Raw genomic sequence first — 21,253 nt, 5'->3', positions numbered from 1 at the left:
CGTAAACTGAGGGCTACCTGTACAATGGTTTTGATATAATATAATGTTGAAAACATAACATATTTGGTATCAGGATAATCAAGAAAAATTATATGATACTATCCCATCTATAATTAATATTGTAATTGATTGATGCAATGTTATAGTATTGTTTAATATAATCATTATATGGGAAATATTGTAAAATGTTTAGAAATGGTTAAATGAATCTGTTTTGTTTGTCATGTGGCCCCCCGATGGACAAAATCCGGTGTTGCGATGCAAGAATTACAGCTAAAAGACAATTAGTTGTTAACAAAGGTGCATTTTCCCTAGCAACCATATATCCCAGGTTGTCCAATCAGAAGGGACAAGGTTCCGAAAGGCCACCCATATTCCTCACCTATGATTAGACAATATAAGCTGGAATGCAGGATGAGAAAGGACTGGCTGCTGCTGATTTTGCTAAACTGACTGAAAACTGTTGCGTGGGACACAGTCAAACTATAAGCAAAGTGGGCCATACTTTTTTCTTATCAATTGCAATTACACTTATTTTTATATGAGGTGGGACAAGTTTTGAAGCTGAATATCATTTGGTAAAGTATATATATATATATATATATATATATATATATATATATATAAAAGGTTACTTATTACAGGTAATATTTTAAAACAAAATATATGCATAGTCACTGCAGTTAAATTACAACTGATAGATTTAAAGACAATATTTATATTTTAGAATTATATTTCATAGTCCTGTATAGGGTTAAGTTTATCTTTTGTATGCTAAGTAATTTATCTGTGCAAAATATAGAATATATATATATATATATATATATATATATACATATCATTTCTGGAGTTTCAATTAGAGTATACAGGTAGCCCTCAGTTTACACCACGGTTAGGTTCCAAAAGGAATGGTTGTAAATCGAAACCGTTGTAAATTGAAACCCAGTTTATAATGTAAGTCAATGGGAAGTGAGGCAGATAGGTTCCAGGCCCCTCTCAAAATTGTCATAAGTAACACCTAATACATTATTTTTAAAGCTTTGAAATGAAGACTTTAAATGCTAAACAGCATTATAAACCTAATAAAATAATCACACAACACAGACTTTACTTGCATTTTTCTGCAAACAGTTCTTTCTATGCATTCCAATCTGGACTGATTTATAGACAGGAAGATATTGTTCCTTTGAAATCTGCTCGATAGCTCAGGTCTGGTTAAACTGCTTAATTTCAGCTTGCTTGGCTTTACTGCAACACAAGAGGACAGCTCGTCCTACTGGCTATTTTAATAAATGCACTGCTTCTCAATGCTTTTCAATAGCAGTCACAAGACTGGAAAAAAAGGTTGTTATTATGAAACGGTGTAAATTGAACCGTTTTAAAACGAGGGCCACCTGTATATATATTGTCCTATGGCTTAACTATGCACTGTTAAAATTGTATTGCTTGAATGTTAGCAACTAAACATCTTGGAATCTCATTGTGTTAACTGAATGAAATTCTATTGTGAATAAGGTAAACTTGTATGAACTCTGCATAGCATATTTTAATAGTTTTTAAACGTGTATAATATTGATTCATATTCTAGTTCCTACAAATATATTTCAATGTGCTCATAGATATTAACTAATAATAAAGAATTCAGGAATTTATATTAATTTAATGGTTTTTGGTATATGCATATTTTGGGTTTCAGTTTAAAGGATAATTCTTAAATATATTGTGTTATAACCCTGCCATATACTGACATATTATTTGGAGAGTACTGTTGAGATTCTTATAAATATACTGACACTTTAATTATGATTATTAAATAATAATACTACCATCATAATTTGTATAGCGCCATAAAAGTCTGTATCGATGGAATAGATAGTTTTTACTTAACTTCTGTAACCCATGGCATAATAGACTCCTGTGGCAGAATCCCAAAACACTTTTGTGTAAACAGGCAGGTGTTAGGTACCAATTTGCCATTAGTTTATAATTGGTATCCGCTAAAGAGGAGGAAATAGAGGAACACTTAATATTACCAAAGCTTTTTCCCCACCCTTCTTCGTTTTTGAATATATATACATTCTCTCTCACTGTAAAGTGTAGGAAGGGAGATTGTAATTTAGCACTGGACTCTTAAGCCCCAAATCCCTATTTTATCCCAAACTAAGTTCATAAGAAGGCAGATTGCCCTGATTCTTATCTTGTAATAATTTATTGGCAAAAAATATAAGATCCTTAGTGATTTTTTTTTATTTTTCTTTGTGAATAACAAAGTTGTTAAAGAGAGAGGGGTCTAGTTAAATTCTCTACATTTGGATTTGTAAACGTATTGAAAAGTGGTCCTGGTAGTTCTTTAATATTGTTCATGGGGTCTAAAGTGCCTGCTTGAAATAAGACTGATGTTACTAACAAGTTGTCTTTTGTGTGAGAGAGTATAAGATTAAAACATAGATGTGAGAATGTACAATCTTGTTGTATTGCTGGAGGAAAGGGCTTCATATATTAGCCCCTTAACCCCTTAGTGACCAGACCATTTTTCAATTTCTTATCCTTTATTACCAGGGCTATTTTTTACATTTCTGCGTTATTTGTGTTTAGCTGTAGTTTTCCTCTTACTCATTTACTGTACCCACACATGTTATATACAGTTTTTCTTGCCATTAAATAGACTTTCTAAAGATACCATTATTTTCATCATATCTTATAATTAACTATAAAAAATTATATAATATGATGAAAAAATTGAAAAAAACACACACTTTTTTTTAACTTTGACCCCCAAAATCTGTTACACATCTACAACCACCAAAAACACCCATGCTAAATAGTTTCTAAATTTTGTCCTGAGTTTAGAAATACCCAATGTTTACATGTTCTTTGCTTTTTTGCAAGTTATAGGGCAATAAGTACAAGTAGCACTTTGCTATTTCCAAACCATTTTTTTTTTCAAAATTAGCGATAGTTACATTGTAAAACTGATATCTGACAAGAATCCCTTGACATGTATATATTTTTTAGTAGACAACCCAAAGTATTGATCAAGGCCCATTTTGGAATAATTCATGCCACCATTTCACTGCCAAATGCGATCAAATAAAAAAAATCTATAACTTTTTCACTAACTTTTTCACAAACTTTAGGTTCCTCACTGAAATTATTTACAAACAGCTTGTGATATTATAGCAAAAATGGTTTCTCTGGGATCCCCTTTGTTCAGAAATAGCAGACATTTATGGCTTAGGCATTACTTTTTGGTAATTAGAAGGTCACTAATTGCCACTGCGTACCACACTTGTATTATGCCCAGCAGTGAAGGGGTTAATTAGGTAGCTTGTGGGGTTAATTTTAGTTTTAGTGTAGAGATCAGCTTCCCACCTGACGCATCCCACCCCTGATCCCTCCCTGACTCCCCTCAAACAGGTCTTTGCCCCCCACCTTACAATTGTCACCGTAATCTTAAGTACTGACAGAAAGTCTGCCAGTACTAAAATAAAATTCTTTTTTTTTTTTTTTTTTTGTAAGATTTTTTTATTGAGGTTATATGAATAACAAACAATAGACACAAGTTCAGTAGCATGTATACAGTAGGTACAGTAATAATTATTTAGCTGTTACATTCACATAGAAAGAATTGCATAATTAGAAAGACAGAACAGTACTTTTGAACAAACCACTGAACATGCATATGGGAACCTCATTTTGAAATTGAGTTAATATCTATTATTCTGAAAAGCAATTAAAACTAATGCAAAGGAATAATAGCAGTAAACATAAAACAAAACAAATCAAAACAGTACCTCCAATTATTAAATAAACTAATCCTGTGCAGAGTATTGTTATGGAAAGTTTCTTTGGACGCAGTGCATATTTTTAGAGCTCTACTCCCCTCTAGTGGAGATTTCCGGTAATGAGAAAGATCAAGCATAGAAATACTAAATGTTCCTACTAATGGTTGGAGGCATATCTGAAACTAAATGTAGCACTGAAGAGGGAAAAAGCTCATTCGAACTATCGTAGGCAATACTGGCTAATACTGTCTTAAATAAAATATTCTTTATGTGATACTTCTACAATTTAACCATCAAATGTCTAACTTCTGCATAGTGAACTAAACATTTACCCCATAGTACAAACATTCCCTAAACAAACTAGAAGGGGATAATCTCCTATAAACAAATTATATATGGCTATATTTACTGCCCCCACGGGTAACGAATCCAGCAATATAGATTGATGACAAATGATTGTTAACTGAATAACACCCGGTTACAAAGTCCTCGTTAGCAACACCCTTATTTTAAAGCAGTTATTTAACACTATGCTAATAATGCACTAATTCCCTCAGCATACATAAGCCGGAATTATAGACTAAATTACTATGGAGTACATCTTAATATAGAGAGAGGGTTCTGACTTCTCCTATTTTTCCCTTAACCTATAACCCGGTTGAGAACATGGACATAAACCTCAATATACGTTACAGCCAGGTTGTATATGTATGTAAACACGAGTAAACAGAACATGTAGAGCTTAAAAAAGAACAATCAGAACAACAAATAAATAGAATATGGCTGACCAGACATTTTACGTATAGCAAAGAACTGAGACTCTAATAACATACCACTCATATTGATAAAACCACATCTAATATGTCTTGGTAAGTCCAGCAAAAAGAAAAGTGTTCTGATTATTAGGAGAATATCTAGCATTTCCCTGCACCGCAGTACATTTCCTAAGTAATATTCACCCCACACCGGCTTTGAGGTAGAAGATGCGGATAGGATTAATGTCCCAATTCAATGATCTGACTTCCCTGCCAAAATACAAGCTTAGTGTTATGAAGTGTCCATCAGGCATTTTCCAAGTTGGCTGCTCTACTATCTGAACTGGAGTTAAGACCGCAAGCACCCCATCCAAATAGCGGCACTTTATAGGTGAGGAGAACACACAAATAGAAACTCGGTGGCCACCGATCTCCACGGCTGGACGGCTTCCAGCCTGTTCACAAACAAGTAAGTTCCCATTAGTTGACTCCCTCCTGGTCTTAGACTGCTCCGCACTCACCAAGCGCCACGGCCGCTCCCCACACCGGTCTCCCTCACCAGGCGGTGCAACTCGGAGGGCATCTCAGAAATAAACAGTGGCGGTGCAGAATAAACAGCAGGGTCATCTTTCCGCAGTACAGCTGTCACAGCCGAGGGGGTGTCTATGCTGCTGATTGTATGCTGTGCTATCATCGAGGTTAGCATGAGCTTAATATCATTGCTGAAACTGTGGAGGTGCTCATCTACATTTACACACAGCTCCTCTAAAATCGAGTCAATTCTTGACACCATGGTAGTATTTTTCATGCACCAGAAGTTTGTAACTTAATATCCCAAATAGCTTTTGTCACTTAAGGGAGTTCGTGGGTCAGCACATTTGGCTGATTAAACTGACTAGTCAGAATATTGGGGGGGTAGAGGGAGGCACAGGCCGCTATAAGGCCTCTGCTGCGCACCTTCTCTATTCCGGTCTGCTTATGCCTGTTAATGTTGAAAAGTCGCATGAATCCGTTCTGTAGGTATTGCCAGTCACAGTCCTCCTGAGAGGAATAGGATTCAGAAGGTTTGGGAGAGATACTCAGCAGAATATTCAGCTCCTATAAGCAGACATATCTTAAACAGCAGCCATCTTGGTCGTTGGTCGGACACGCCCTTTTATTTATTTTTTATTTATTATTCTGCAGTGTTGGATTCCCCCTTAGCCCCCAACCTCCCTGATCCCCCCAAACAGCTCTCTAACCCTCCCCCTCTACCTAAATGCCGACATCTTGGGTACTGGCAGCTTTCTGCCAGTATTCCAAATGACAGAAGGTGTGACAGCCATAAAGCATTTTAATAATTTAAAACCACAGGGTTACAGACAGCAACGTTTTGGGAAACATCCCTTAGTCATGCTAACATATAATCTGAACATACTCTTAATTTATAGTTAAGCACCACTAGATGGCACTAGAACCACTTAGAGAATTTAACCCTTAAAATAATTAGATACAAAAGACAAATTAATTCTCAACATAAAGGCAAAACATCTGATGTATATATATATCTATACACACATATTCAAAAAGGGGAAAGTTTGAAATAATTACGTTTGCAAAGATTACACATTTACAAAAATGACTCAAATATCATCAATTTACAATTTACTGTATTGCAACATTGTCATTATTTAAACTCCAAAGATACAGGTCCTGTAATCATACTGAATCGAAGTATAAAAAAACCAACTTGAATGTCAAATTACAATGTTCAATATTACTTTATAAAAAGACGGATAAATCCCAGTCCCTATTCATACTTACTGGATGTAATGTACCCAACTCATGAATCCAAAATGCTTCCCTTTGTTTGAGTATAAGCTCTCTATCTCCCCCCCCCCTACGTAATTTAGGTATATAATCAATTATTTGAAACCGAAGTTGATTAATGGCATTATTTTTTTGCAAAAAATGAAAGGCAACGGGGCTGTTGAAATTTTAGTTCGAATAGAGCTTTTATGTTCTATTATCCTATTGCGTATATACACCTATTGGTTTCACCCACATAACTCCACCCACATGGGCACTTAATTAAATTATGTATTGGGTTTTACATGTATAGTACCCTTTAATTTGGTACTTCTTCCCCTTACTAGGGTGGTCAAATACTGAGCCTTTAATTAAATTACTGCAACAAGAGCAATTTAAGCATGGAAAACATCCTTTATTGGAGGTAGAAATATATCTCTGAATTTTACCTTTACTGGGATCTATATCAGCTTTGATTAGATGTTCATGAAGATTTCTACCTCATTTGTAGGCTGGCATGGGCAAATTCTGGAATTCAAGTATATCTGGGTTACATTGTGTTAAACCATTCCAATGTTTCTTAACAATTTTTTGGATCATAGGACTAAGGGAATTATACTCAGAGACAAAGGCTAAACGAGCATTACCATAATTTTTATCTTTCTTCATTTTAGGTTTCAATAACCCTTCACCTTGAAGTAGATAGAACTGATGCTATCTCCTTATTGATTAAAGATGATGGATAGCCTCGCTCCATGAATCTAACTCCCATGTCCTGTAGTCTTTTCTCTACCACCCTTTTGTCTGATACTATGCATCTAACTCTTAATAATTGACTGTGTGGTAGAGAGTTAATTAAGACTGGTGAATGGGCACTATTATAACATAGGAGACTATTACGATCTGTACTTTTTCTAAATAGGTCGGTTTTAAGAGTACATCCTGATTTAATAACTTAACTGTCTAGAAATTCAACAAAATATTCACTCCAAGTTAACTTAAACTTAATATGACTAGTGGCTGAATTCAAATCATCAGAAAAAGTCATAAGGATTCCAAGGTCGCCCAGCCAAATGCCGAAGATATTGTCAATGTAACGCCACCAACTGGCACCACACTGAAAAAACCATTTATTAGAAAAGACAAATCTTTCTTCGAACATATTAATAAAAATATTGGCATAATTTGGGGCAAAGTTGGAACCCATGGCTGTACCTTGAATTTGCAAATAATAGTTATCCTCAAAGAGGAAATAGTTACAATAAAGGACTATTTCTAATAGTTGTAACAAAAAATCTACCTGAGCCTTATTAAAATTCCTATTATTGCAAAGGACAGATTTTACTGCACTCAGCCTACTAGCATGTGTTATGAATGTGTAGAGACTTTCTACATCAAGACTATATAGGATACATTTATACATTTGTAATAAGAAAGCATTTATAACAACCACAATTACACTAAGAGACTAATTGTATCCTATTAACTCTCCAAAGAAAAGGATACTCCAGCCTTGGCAGTTTAATGTAAAAAGGCCTTTATTGTGCCATGGTCCACAAGAAAACAAACAATGTTTCAGCCCCTCATTAGGTCCTTAGTCATTGTATCCTATTGACAAGATCAATCACAAATCAATATTTAGATCTGCACAATTTTACAGAAAAATATTCACCTAAAATTGTTTACTACCTTATAATGTTAATATACATCACGATTGTCACTTCTACAATCTAAAGAACATATAACCATTTACTATCAAGATGATAGAATTTTATTTTAAATTATTTTATTTCATTCAATTTCACACAATTTTTGTTTCACAGGTACACACTATGTATACATGCACATTATTTAAAGTGAATTTAAGCACACTGAGCACAATTAATAACATCACAGAACACAATGGACCTAGGATGAATAACTTTGATATCTGATCAATAGGGATCATAGAATTAGCAATATCCAGAACAAGAAAAATACAAATACATTTAATCTCAAATAACACTAGCAAAATGCTATCAATATGCAGAAATAACTATTCAGCTATACTGTATACTATAACTTCAACTGATTCGGTTTAAGTGTATTGTACATCACACTAAACTATTATTATATACCAAATAAGAGCCAATTGCAGACTCAAAATTATGAAAAATGAAATCGAAGTGCAAACAATAGTGAGATATCTAAATTGATGTACATATCTCATAGCGAAACAATGAGATTGGGTCTTTATATATTCTGAAGATCATACTGATGTATTCCCATGTAAAATATCAGACAATTCAAAATGGAATAAATCGGAATATATCAGAAATACAGCAAACCAACCTTTCCATCCATTGCAAATGCAGGATGGCTAAGATGTCGATTGGATTATCCAAAATTATGTCACTATAGGAGGCGTTACATTATGTAGAAAGCAAATAAAAGGCCGCAAAGTGGATGGCACCTTCACTTTTGAAAAAGCCGCAAGGCGAAACATGTTAAGCAAAGAATAGCAGGGTGTTTGGGTGTCCTGCTTTTTAAATATTGCAAATAGTTTCGCTATGTATCAAAATTAACTTATCCTATCTAAGTAAGGGCTCCATAACTTAGCTGTTGTCTGCTTCCGGTGTGTTCCAGTAATCTATACTGGCTGTCTATAGCCATCTGTAAATCTGCAGCAACCGCAATAGCTTTTATAACTAATGCTATACTCTGTCTAGAAAGTATATATAGATACACCAACGGTACTGCAGATTATACATATCCAATTATAGCACTCTAAAAATGGTTACACTAGTATAAGTACTACAGTAATATACGGCTATAGCAGGGGAAAGGGAAATCTCATTAGCAACTGTTGACTGACAAGCGGTTAGCTAAGATTGAATAAGTATACCACAACTGACTGATTATTTGCAGTGGACTATATTATTACAGTGAGCAGGGGGGAATTATATATTGCATATTTTTTACCTTATACTAGTGGAACATTTAAATGCTGAGGATTAGGCCGACATAGACACAATTAACTTGCCAGTACATAGAAATCTAGAGTGCCCTCCTTCCACATTTACTAGACAAAATGTGAAAATCCCTATTGGGAATCTTATTTTAGTCTGTTGGATCACGAGTATTACCAGCGGAAATAATATAAGCACCAGATTGATACCCTAAGCATTTGCATGTCTACCTTTTGCACCTAACAGTTCTCTGTGTGTTATTTTAGTCACTGCTCTATTTTATCTAATCACTCAATAATTTCAACAAAATAAAGTATGTATACAGTTGCAATTCACACTGCAAATTTTCAATTGCATTATACCTAACAGTAGAATCCCAAAGAGAGTTCCAGTACCTGGGAGCAAATGGTGTGCCAGCTCAAGGGATACTGCACAATACCCTATAGTATATAAACATCAGTAAAAAGAGCCGCACCACCAGTCTCTTCAACAGATTTATTCGGTACAATCTGTACAATAATCACAGCCAGACCACAAAACAAACAACGTTTCGGTCCTAGTCCTTAGTCATGTATGGTTACACCTGGAATCAATACATCTTATAAACCCTTACAAACCACACACCCACTTTACCTGTTTCACCAGAAACACCTGAAGTAATGCCATCTAGTGGTCATACACAAACCAAAAAACAAACATAAAAATTACCCTTATCTATATTGCAATACAGATTATATTTAGTCAGGATTATTATCTTAAAACAAAAATGATTGCAAATTTGTGTCAATCTCATTACACATCAAGAAAAATCACAGATTAACCATGTTAATCATAACCCATAAACCCCTTTAAAGGCATAGGGACCAATCTAACTCCCTATTCATCCTCTTAGGGTGCATGGTGTCCAGTTTACTGATCCAAAAGGCCTCCCTTATTTTTAATCTTTTAGTTCTATCTCCGCCCCTGCTCAGATGTCCTACATGTTCCAAAATCTGAAACCTAAATTGGCTCAGATTGTGGCCAGCTGTCAAAAAAGGATTAGCAACAGGGGCATCAACTTATTTAGTTCTCTTTTTTTTAATATCTTTATTTATAATCCAACAGTGTAAATCACATAACGTACATTTTCCCTTGCAACACGCAGGATGCCAAGAGAAAAAGAAAAAAAGAAACAACAATATAACCGCTAGCAACGCCAATGAATAGAAGTGGCAGCGAATGCACAAATGGGCTTAGAGGGTATTGATATATTTGTAAGCAACAATTGTTGCCAATTTACATTGGCACAACTAAGCAATACTTACAATGGTAAACCTAATTATATGCAGGAATATTGTGTAATATGAGAAAAAAATATACAAACTAAGTTAAAGAATTATATATAATAGTGGTCATAACCACAAAGATGGCCAATCAATACTTACACTAATAGCACTAATATATAGAAAAACTAGTAAAAAAGAGAGTGTTGTTTGCGGCTACGAGTAATAACAACTTCTTGATATGTTGATGCTGTAAAACAGTCCTTTACAAAAAAGAGCAGCTCGATGAGCCTAAATAAGTAAATGAATGTCACTTCGATAAAAGCGTTATCAATGTTCAGAGGTGAGGAAATCAGCTATATGTATTTCCTAGACTCAGCAACGTGTAGTCAAAATACTCCCCCAATCATCAATTACAGCAGCAGTTCTGAACATAAAATACTTCAGGAGCAAGCGGTTTAGCACTCACCCAAATACTGTGTGTTGGCGCGGATAGTGCAGTCAAGCCAAGTGGAGCCGATATCCTGATTCTCTCACAGCGTTCTGGCACAAGCGGTTTCACCTTCTTCTCGTGCTAGCTGCGTGTGGCGTACTACGTGATGAGGACGAGCCTATCCACAGTCGAACCGGCTTCCTACTCAATGTCGTCACTAGCAGCTGTGTAGGCTGTGCGATCCGGACTGACAGTGCGGTTATGCACACAAAAACACACAGGATGCAGCTGATAGCTCTGTGACCCTCAAATGTCTCTGTTGATGTCCTGAGTCAGGTATCCAAAGTCCGCAATCAGCTGGGGGAGTGCTTAGTAGTCACCACTGCTCCTAAAATAAATATGTATATAGCCAAAGAGAGATTAGGTATCCAAAAGACGAAAGAAGCTTCATTTAAAATAAAGGAGTGGATGCCCCATTATCCACCATAGTAAATGCAGGTTTCGATCGTATTGACCGTAATCATAGAATAGCACCTGTTAGGGGGTGCACCCTTTTATGCTAAACATTCCATGTTCATTGGTTAAAAACAAAGGTCCTCAGACTTAACCCTATAAATACTCACTCTAACGTGTATATATATATATATATATATATATACAATGTTCATATGTTATTAAATAATAATGAACAGATGGATACAAATAACTTAGTCAATGTAAGGATAATATAACAATGATATCACAATGTCATAAACAATTTTACAGAAAATCTTATAGAGCAATACCTAAATGGAGGATAAGATGTTTATAAGATAGCAAAATATTCTTATATAAATGGTTACGCTTACAAACAATTACTTAAAGGGACATTAAACACTTTGAGTGGTAATATAAAATGATAAATTGTATATATAAAACAGCTCTGCAATATACTTTCATTATTTAGTTTGTCCTCTTTGCCTGTAATTCCATTCTGAAATTGTGAGCTTTTCAGTTCCTGTTAGAAATGGAAGTGCAGAACACTGTTAAATCCAGCACAACCATTGGCTGCACACTCTAGTGACCTATTTATAACCGTCTCTAATTGGCCACAGCAGAGAAGGTAACACAAGTTACAACATGGCAGCTCCCAGTGTTTTATAGACACTAAAACTTTACACTTATTTTGTCACTTTTTAAACAACTAATAAAACTTTAAAAAAATACATCTACATGTTACTCATGGACTAATCTTTTCTTTGAATGTATCATTCTATCTAGCATGTATTTAGTGTTTAATGTCCCTTTAAGCATTGTTCATGTTTCCAACCCATATGAGCTCCTTGCTAAGGATATGGATCAAAAGCATACATATACAGAAATTTTGCTCTCAAATTTGATGAGTTAGCTCTTTATATCCAAAAATGGTTAAATATAATTCCTATCTATATATTTGAGAATTATATATATTTCTTTAGTGTGGATGTCATAGTATGGGTACTTGTCAGATTGTAGATTTGAATTGTCTAGACTTACCCCATGTTGCTGTATGCATAACGCATATTTTTTTAAGGAATAAACTTATACTTTTTTTCTATAGCTTTGTTTTTTGGAATCTTTTTTACAAGCACTAATATATACTTATTTAATAAACTTGGAGTGTGGAATATTGGGTAACTTATATGTTGAGCTAAGTTAGATATTTATACGCATAGCGATATAACTAATCGAGATATGTCAGCTAGCAACATAAGTGGTGAAACACGGTAGTACTGACAGAATAAATAATCAACTTGCAGAATTTAGCTTACAATACAAGTGGTGTGAAAGCTACAATACTGACCGAATGAACAACTAGCCTGCATAATTGAACTGGCAATATACCTGAAATCATATAACAACCACAAAAATATAATATATAAGATTACTTGGAAATCGGCAACTTGTGGAATTAATTGCTATTATTTTATAGCTATATTATCAATAGTAACAAGTTTTTAAACCTCATTCTTAATTTAGCTAATAACGAAAGTGATCTAAACAACCATCCTGCAAATTCAGTTAGTGGAACTAGTGATACAATATTGTGGTATTAACAAAAAAAACTGAAATAACGAACCAATTGAAACTTTATTCTCCAAACATAAAGCACATGGAATTTTTGGAAGGTTCTTTTATTTGCCAAATCAATAATTGTTACCTAATGGCCACTACGTACAGTGTAAAAGCTGTCAATACCAACTATTGATATAAATTAACAGCAGAAAAATATAAATGAATGGCGATCCACAACCATATCTAACTTACTGAAAGTGATAGTTTAAAGTGTTAAATGCACTGCGGTTACCAACCATCATTAACGCTGAAAGTGATAAATGATAAATTTATTGTGGTTACTAATCTTAATAGAAGTGATAGTTTAAAGTGTCAAATACACTGCAGTTATCAACCATTATTAACGCTGAAAGTGATAAATGATAAATTTATCGTGGTTACTAACCTTACTAAAGGTGATTGTTTAAAAGTGTTAAATACAGTGTGGTTACCAACTATTATTAACGCTGAAAGTGATAAATGATAAATTTACCGTGGTTACCAACCATTAGTAACACCGAAATATCATTTTGCAAGCAAAATACAAACCAAACCAGAATGATATTTTAACCCTCAAATTAAAGTGACAGCCCATTACACACACACAAATTAAAGTGCACCACTGGCAATTCCAATAATTTACTATAATGTCTCTGTGATATTATACTTAAAATAAAAAAGGCAATACTATCAATACTAGGAGACATTAAGAGATTAACTACTGAATTTCAGATAATGATTTTAATATGTTTGTTGTTGCCCATCATTTAATGACTTAATAAAAGTTATATTTTATCCACTAAGTTCAGCCCTGTAAAACAGTCTGGGCATAGAGTGCTAATATAGTATTCCTTTGGGGAACCTTGTTCCAACCATTTTTTTGCAAGTTAAACGAATACTAGCACCACTCCTCATTGGATGTAACATATTAGAGGAAATAATCAATATCCAAATATATTTACTATTATGAGAGGAGCATGCCTTTATAGTGCCCTAGTCTAATCTGTGTGTAGAAGGCTCACTAATGTGTCTTTAATTTCATCCTTTAAGATTTTGTAGAATTCTATTGGCAAGAAATCCAGACCAGGGGTCTTACTGATACTGGCTAATTGGATAGCTTCTAGAATCTCATCATCCGTAATAGGGTGATTCAATGCTAGGAGTTCTTCTTCAGAAATTCTAGGTATATTGATCTTAGTCCAAAAATTAGAAAAAATATCCAAGTCAACCTACGGTTCTTCATAGAGTTTCTGAAAAACCTCAAAAAAGCTTTATTAATATCATCAGGGTTAGAATATCTCATACTATCCACTGTAATTGCTGGAATAAGATTTTTGTTCTTTCTAATTTTTACTAATTTAGCCAAATACTTTGCAGAATTCACAAAAAAAATCCTCTAAAGTGAAAATTAATCTTTAATTCCTCTTCCTGGTTTCTTTGCTTTAAAAAGATATCCCTTTCCATTCTTGCCTTGCAATAATGATCCCAATTATATACAGATTTATCATTATCATAGCATCTAACTGCGTTTCTGACTTGTGAAGCTAATTGAGATTCCGTAGCCATAGCTTTCTTTCTCCAGCTGCAAAGATATGATTTAATTTCCCCCCATATAACGGCCTTGGACGCTTCCCAATAAGTCTCAATTTTGTTAAAATGGAAAATATTAAATGTGGCAAAATCCTTCCACTTCTGTTTTAGCCAATTCACAAATCTTGGATTATTTACCAAGAAGTGGGGAAAATAATAAGAAGAGTTTTTATTTTTAGTAGTAGATGCAGTAAAAAATGCAACTGAAATTATAGCATGGTCCTATATAACAATATATATAACTTGGCGGGATCAGACTGATATACTTCAGGAAATTTTTCTTCTGTGAAAAGCACACTGGTCTAAAAGAGGCTGCTTCCGGGTGGTAAATCACCATAGAACAAGCCACTGAGCTGTTGTTCGTTCCTGGTAGAGCGCTTCTCTCTTTGTATGCAAATTATTATGACCCTGGGGAAGTCTCCCTATGGGTGATGGGGGAAACCAGACGTGGACTCCTTGCCCAGTGTGCTTAGAGGAATGTGGCTGCACCTCACTGACGAGGCCCATAGGAGGCCGAAACGATCGTCTGTGGTTGTCATGTTCCTTGTTCAGAGGAGAATTGCCTGGTATTTCGGGGCTGGACTGACCTTACTTGGCGGGATCAGACTGATATACTTCAGGAAATTTTTCTTCTGTGAAAAGCACACTGGTCTAAAAGAGGCTGCTTCCGGGTGGTAAATCGCCATAGAACGGCCACTGAGCTGTTGTTCGTTCCTGGTAGAGCGCTTCTCTCTTTGTATGCAAATTATTATGACCCTGGGGAAGTCTCCCTATGGGTGATGGGGGAAACCAGACGTGGACTCCTTGCCCAGTGTGCTTAGAGGAATGTGGCTGCACCTCACTGACGAGGCCCATAGGAGGCCGAAACGATCGTCTGGGGTTGTCATGTTCCTTGTTCAGAGGAGAATTGCCTGGTATTTCGGGGCTGGACTGACCTTACTTGGCGGGATCAGACTGATATACTTCAGGAAATTTTTCTTCTGTGAAAAGCACACTGGTCTAAAAGAGGCTGCTTCCGGGTGGTAAATCGCCATAGAACAAGCCACTGAGCTGTTGTTCGTTCCTGGTAGAGCGCTTCTCTCTTTGTATGCAAATTATTATGACCCTGGGGAAGTCTCCCTATGGGTGATGGGGGAAACCAGACGTGGACTCCTTGCCCAGTGTGCTTAGAGGAATGTGGCTGCACCTCACTGACGAGGCCCATAGGAGGCCGAAACGATCGTCTGTGGTTGTCATGTTCCTTGTTCAGAGGAGAATTGCCTGGTATTTCGGGGCTGGACTGACCTTACTTAGCGGGATCAGACTGATATACTTCAGGAAATTTTTCTTCTGTGAAAAGCACACTGGTCTAAAAGAGGCTGCTTCCGGGTGGTAAATCGCCATAGAACAAGCCACTGAGCTGTTGTTCGTTCCTGGTAGAGCGCTTCTCTCTTTGTATGCAAATTATTATGACCCTGGCGAAGTCTCCCTATGGGTGATGGGGGAAACCAGACGTGGACTCCTTGCCCAGTGTGCTTAGAGGAATGTGGCTGCACCTCACTGACGAGGCCCATAGGAGGCCGAAACGATCGTCTGGGGTTGTCATGTTCCTTGTTCAGAGGAGAATTGCCTGGTATTTCGGGGCTGGACTGACCTTACTTGGCGGGATCAGACTGATATACTTCAGGAAATTTTTCTTTTGTGAAACGCACACTGGTCTAAAAGAGGCTGCTTCCGGGTGGTAAATCGCCATAGAACAAGCCACTGAGCTGTTGTTCGTTCCTGGTAGAGCGCTTCTCTCTTTGTATGCAAATTATTATGACCCTGGCGAAGTCTCCCTATGGGTGATGGGGGAAACCAGACGTGGACTCCTTGCCCAGTGTGCTTAGAGGAATGTGGCTGCACCTCACTGACGAGGCCCATAGGAGGCCGAAACGATCGTCTGGGGTTGTCATGTTCCTTGTTCAGAGGAGAATTGCCTGGTATTTCGGGGCTGGACTGACCTTACTTGGCGGGATCAGACTGATATACTTCAGGAAATTTTTCTTTTGTGAAAAGCACACTGGTCTAAAAGAGGCTGCTTCCGGGTGGTAAATCGCCATAGAACAAGCCACTGAGCTGTTGTTCGTTCCTGGTAGAGCGCTTCTCTCTTTGTATGCAAATTATTATGACCCTGGGGAAGTCTCCCTATGGGTGATGGGGGAAACCAGACGTGGACTTCTTGCCCAGTGTGCTTAGAGGAATGTGGCTGCACCTCACTGACGAGGCCCATAGGAGGCTGAAACGATCGTCTGGGGTTGTCATGTTCCTTGTTCAGAGGAGAATTACCTGGTATTTCGGGGCTGGACTGACCTTACTTGGCGGGATCAGACTGATATACTTCAGGAAATTTTTCTTCTGTGAAAAGCACACTGGTCTAAAAGAGGCTGCTTCCGGGTGGTAAATCGCCATAGAACAAGCCACTGAGCTGTTGTTCGTTCCTGGTAGAGCGCTTCTCTCTTTGTATGCAAATTATTATGACCCTGGGGAAGTCTCCCTATGGGTGATGGGGGAAACCAGACGTGGACTCCTTGCCCAGTGTGCTTAGAGGAATGTGGCTGCACCTCACTGACGAGGCCCATAGGAGGCCGAAACGATCATCTGGGGTTGTCATGTTCCTTGTTCAGAGGAGAATTGCCTGGTATTTCGGGGCTGGACTGACCTTACTTGGCGGGATCAGACTGATATACTTCAGGAAATTTTTCTTCTGTGAAAAGCACACTGGTCTAAAAGAGGCTGCTTCCGGGTGGTAAATCGCCATAGAACAAGCCACTGAGCTGTTGTTCGTTCCTGGTAGAGCGCTTCTCTCTTTGTATGCAAATTATTATGACCCTGGGGAAGTCTCCCTATGGGTGATGGGGGAAACCAGACGTGGACTCCTTGCCCAGTGTGCTTAGAGGAATGTGGCTGCACCTCACTGACGAGGCCCATAGGAGGCCGAAACGATCATCTGGGGTTGTCATGTTCCTTGTTCAGAGGAGAATTGCCTGGTATTTCGGGGCTGGACTGACCTTACTTGGCGGGATCAGACTGATATACTTCAGGAAATTTTTCTTCTGTGAAAAGCACACTGGTCTAAAAGAGGCTGCTTCCGGGTGGTAAATCGCCATAGAACAAGCCACTGAGCTGTTGTTCGTTCCTGGTAGAGCGCTTCTCTCTTTGTATGCAAACCTATATAACAATGTCATTAATACTCGCTTCCAATTTCAAAATAGCCAAAGGTTTAGAAATTAAGAGTATATCAATTCTAGAAAAGGTCTTATGAATGTTTGACTCACATGTAAAAGTTTGCACATCTGGATTTTTAGCCTCCATATATCTACCAAGCTTAGCTCAGAGCAAATTTTTTAAAAATATTTTGCGATTTTATGATATTCTCTTAAATTTTTTATTGACAACCTATCCAACTCAGGGCAAAGAGACAAATTAAAATCCCCCCCAATATTAAATTTCCATCAATAAAAGGGAATAGTTTAGATCATGTTCCTTGTTCAGAGGAGAATTGCCTGGTATTTCGGGGCTGGACTGACCTTACTTGGCGGGATCAGACTGATATACTTCAGGAAATTTTTCTTCTGTGAAAAGCACACTGGTCTAAAAGAGGCTGCTTCCGGGTGGTAAATCGCCATAGAACAAGCCACTGAGCTGTTGTTCGTTCCTGGTAGAGCGCTTCTCTCTTTGTATGCAAATTATTATGACCCTGGGGAAGTCTCCCTATGGGTGATGGGGGAAACCAGACGTGGACTCCTTGCCCAGTGTGCTTAGAGGAATGTGGCTGCACCTCACTGACGAGGCCCATAGGAGGCCGAAACGATCGTCTGGGGTTGTCACGTTCCTTGTTCAGAGGAGAATTGCCTGGTATTTCGGGGCTGGACTGACCTTACTTGGCGGGATCAGACTGATATACTTCAGGAAATTTTTCTTCTGTGAAAAGCACACTGGTCTAAAAGAGGCTGCTTCCGGGTGGTAAATCGCCATAGAACAAGCCACTGAGCTGTTGTTCGTTCCTGGTAGAGCGCTTCTCTCTTTGTATGCAAATTATTATGACCCTGGGGAAGTCTCCCTATGGGTGATGGGGGAAACCAGACGTGGACTCCTTGCCCAGTGTGCTTAGAGGAATGTGGCTGCACCTCACTGACGAGGCCCATAGGAGGCCGAAACGATCGTCTGTGGTTGTCATGTTCCTTGTTCAGAGGAGAATTGCCTGGTATTTCGGGGCTGGACTGACCTTACTTAGCGGGATCAGACTGATATACTTCAGGAAATTTTTCTTCTGTGAAAAGCACACTGGTCTAAAAGAGGCTGCTTCCGGGTGGTAAATCGCCATAGAACAAGCCACTGAGCTGTTGTTCGTTCCTGGTAGAGCGCTTCTCTCTTTGTATGCAAATTATTATGACCCTGGCGAAGTCTCCCTATGGGTGATGGGGGAAACCAGACGTGGACTCCTTGCCCAGTGTGCTTAGAGGAATGTGGCTGCACCTCACTGACGAGGCCCATAGGAGGCCGAAACGATCATCTGGGGTTGTCATGTTCCTTGTTCAGAGGAGAATTGCCTGGTATTTCGGGGCTGGACTGACCTTACTTGGCGGGATCAGACTGATATACTTCAGGAAATTTTTCTTTTGTGAAAAGCACACTGGTCTAAAAGAGGCTGCTTCCGGGTGGTAAATCGCCATAGAACAAGCCACTGAGCTGTTGTTCGTTCCTGGTAGAGCGCTTCTCTCTTTGTATGCAAATTATTATGACCCTGGGGAAGTCTCCCTATGGGTGATGGGGGAAACCAGACGTGGACTTCTTGCCCAGTGTGCTTAGAGGAATGTGGCTGCACCTCACTGACGAGGCCCATAGGAGGCTGAAACGATCGTCTGGGGTTGTCATGTTCCTTGTTCAGAGGAGAATTGCCTGGTATTTCGGGGCTGGACTGACCTTACTTGGCGGGATCAGACTGATATACTTCAGGAAATTTTTCTTCTGTGAAAAGCACACTGGTCTAAAAGAGGCTGCTTCCGGGTGGTAAATCGCCATAGAACAAGCCACTGAGCTGTTGTTCGTTCCTGGTAGAGCGCTTCTCTCTTTGTATGCAAATTATTATGACCCTGGGGAAGTCTCCCTATGGGTGATGGGGGAAACCAGACGTGGACTCCTTGCCCAGTGTGCTTAGAGGAATGTGGCTGCACCTCACTGACGAGGCCCATAGGAGGCCGAAACGATCATCTGGGGTTGTCATGTTCCTTGTTCAGAGGAGAATTGCCTGGTATTTCGGGGCTGGACTGACCTTACTTGGCGGGATCAGACTGATATACTTCAGGAAATTTTTCTTCTGTGAAAAGCACACTGGTCTAAAAGAGGCTGCTTCCGGGTGGTAAATCGCCATAGAACAAGCCACTGAGCTGTTGTTCGTTCCTGGTAGAGCGCTTCTCTCTTTGTATGCAAACCTATATAACAATGTCATTAATACTCGCTTCCAATTTCAAAATAGCCAAAGGTTTAGAAATTAAGAGTATATCAATTCTAGAAAAGGTCTTATGAATGTTTGACTCACATGTAAAAGTTTGCACATCTGGATTTTTAGCCTCCATATATCTACCAAGCTTAGCTCAGAGCAAATTTTTTTAAAATATTTTGCGATTTTATGATATTCTCTTAAATTTTTTATTGACAACCTATCCAACTCAGGGCAAAGAGACAAATTAAAATCCCCCCCAATATTAAATTTCCATCAATAAAAGGGAATAGTTTAGATCTAATATTATCCCAAAATTCGGGGGAGAATGTATTTGGACCATATACATTACACAACAAATAGTTACAGCCATTAATCTGAATTTGTAGGATACTATATCTTCCTACTGGATCTACTTCCACTCTTATAATATTATAATCCAGGTCCTTGTGTAGTAGGATCGCTACCCCTGACCAGTGTTCCCTCTAAGGCCAGTTTTGTGTGCAGCCCAGCTGTGAAACAGTTAATTAGGGAACCACACCCTTCAATTAGCTAACACTGCACAATGCAGGATGCAAGGTATGGTTCTCTTATTAACTGTTTCACTGCTGGGCTGCACACAAAACTGGCCTTAGAGGGAACACTGCCCCTGACCTCCTTTTGACTGCCGGAGCGGCCACTATCTCCCCAACCCATTTGCATTTCAATTTAGGGAGTTCTGACTCTTTAAGATGGGTTTCCTGCAACATTACCAGATCTGGATTAAATTTGAATAAATATTTAATAATAAGTTTACATTTCCTGGGGGAGGTTATACCCCCTATATAGGAAAGAATATTAAGCTCATCTGAAGCCAAAGCCATAGCTATCTCAAAGGCATGAACACATTCTTCCCTCCGGCCTAACTATATAAGAACAGGGAGGGCCAAGCAGGGTGAGGAAAAAGCAGGGGAGAAAAAACTCCAAAACAAAACATAAATTAAAAATACTACAATACCGTAGAGTAATGTACAAGGAACAGCTCCTTTGATTGCATAAAATACCAAACTGTACAAAATCAGTAGAGATAAAAAAAAAAAACAGATTCTTCATAATTGTTACTGCAACCACTTAAATATAACACCATCAGTATAAACCTTATACCCGGATTTAGAATAT

Source organism: Bombina bombina, chromosome 4 (genome assembly GCF_027579735.1).
Source record: "Bombina bombina isolate aBomBom1 chromosome 4, aBomBom1.pri, whole genome shotgun sequence".
Classification (NCBI taxonomy): Eukaryota; Metazoa; Chordata; class Amphibia; order Anura; family Bombinatoridae; genus Bombina; species Bombina bombina.
The sequence above is the reverse complement of the archived record's forward strand: the minus strand, read 5'-3'. Positions refer to the sequence as shown.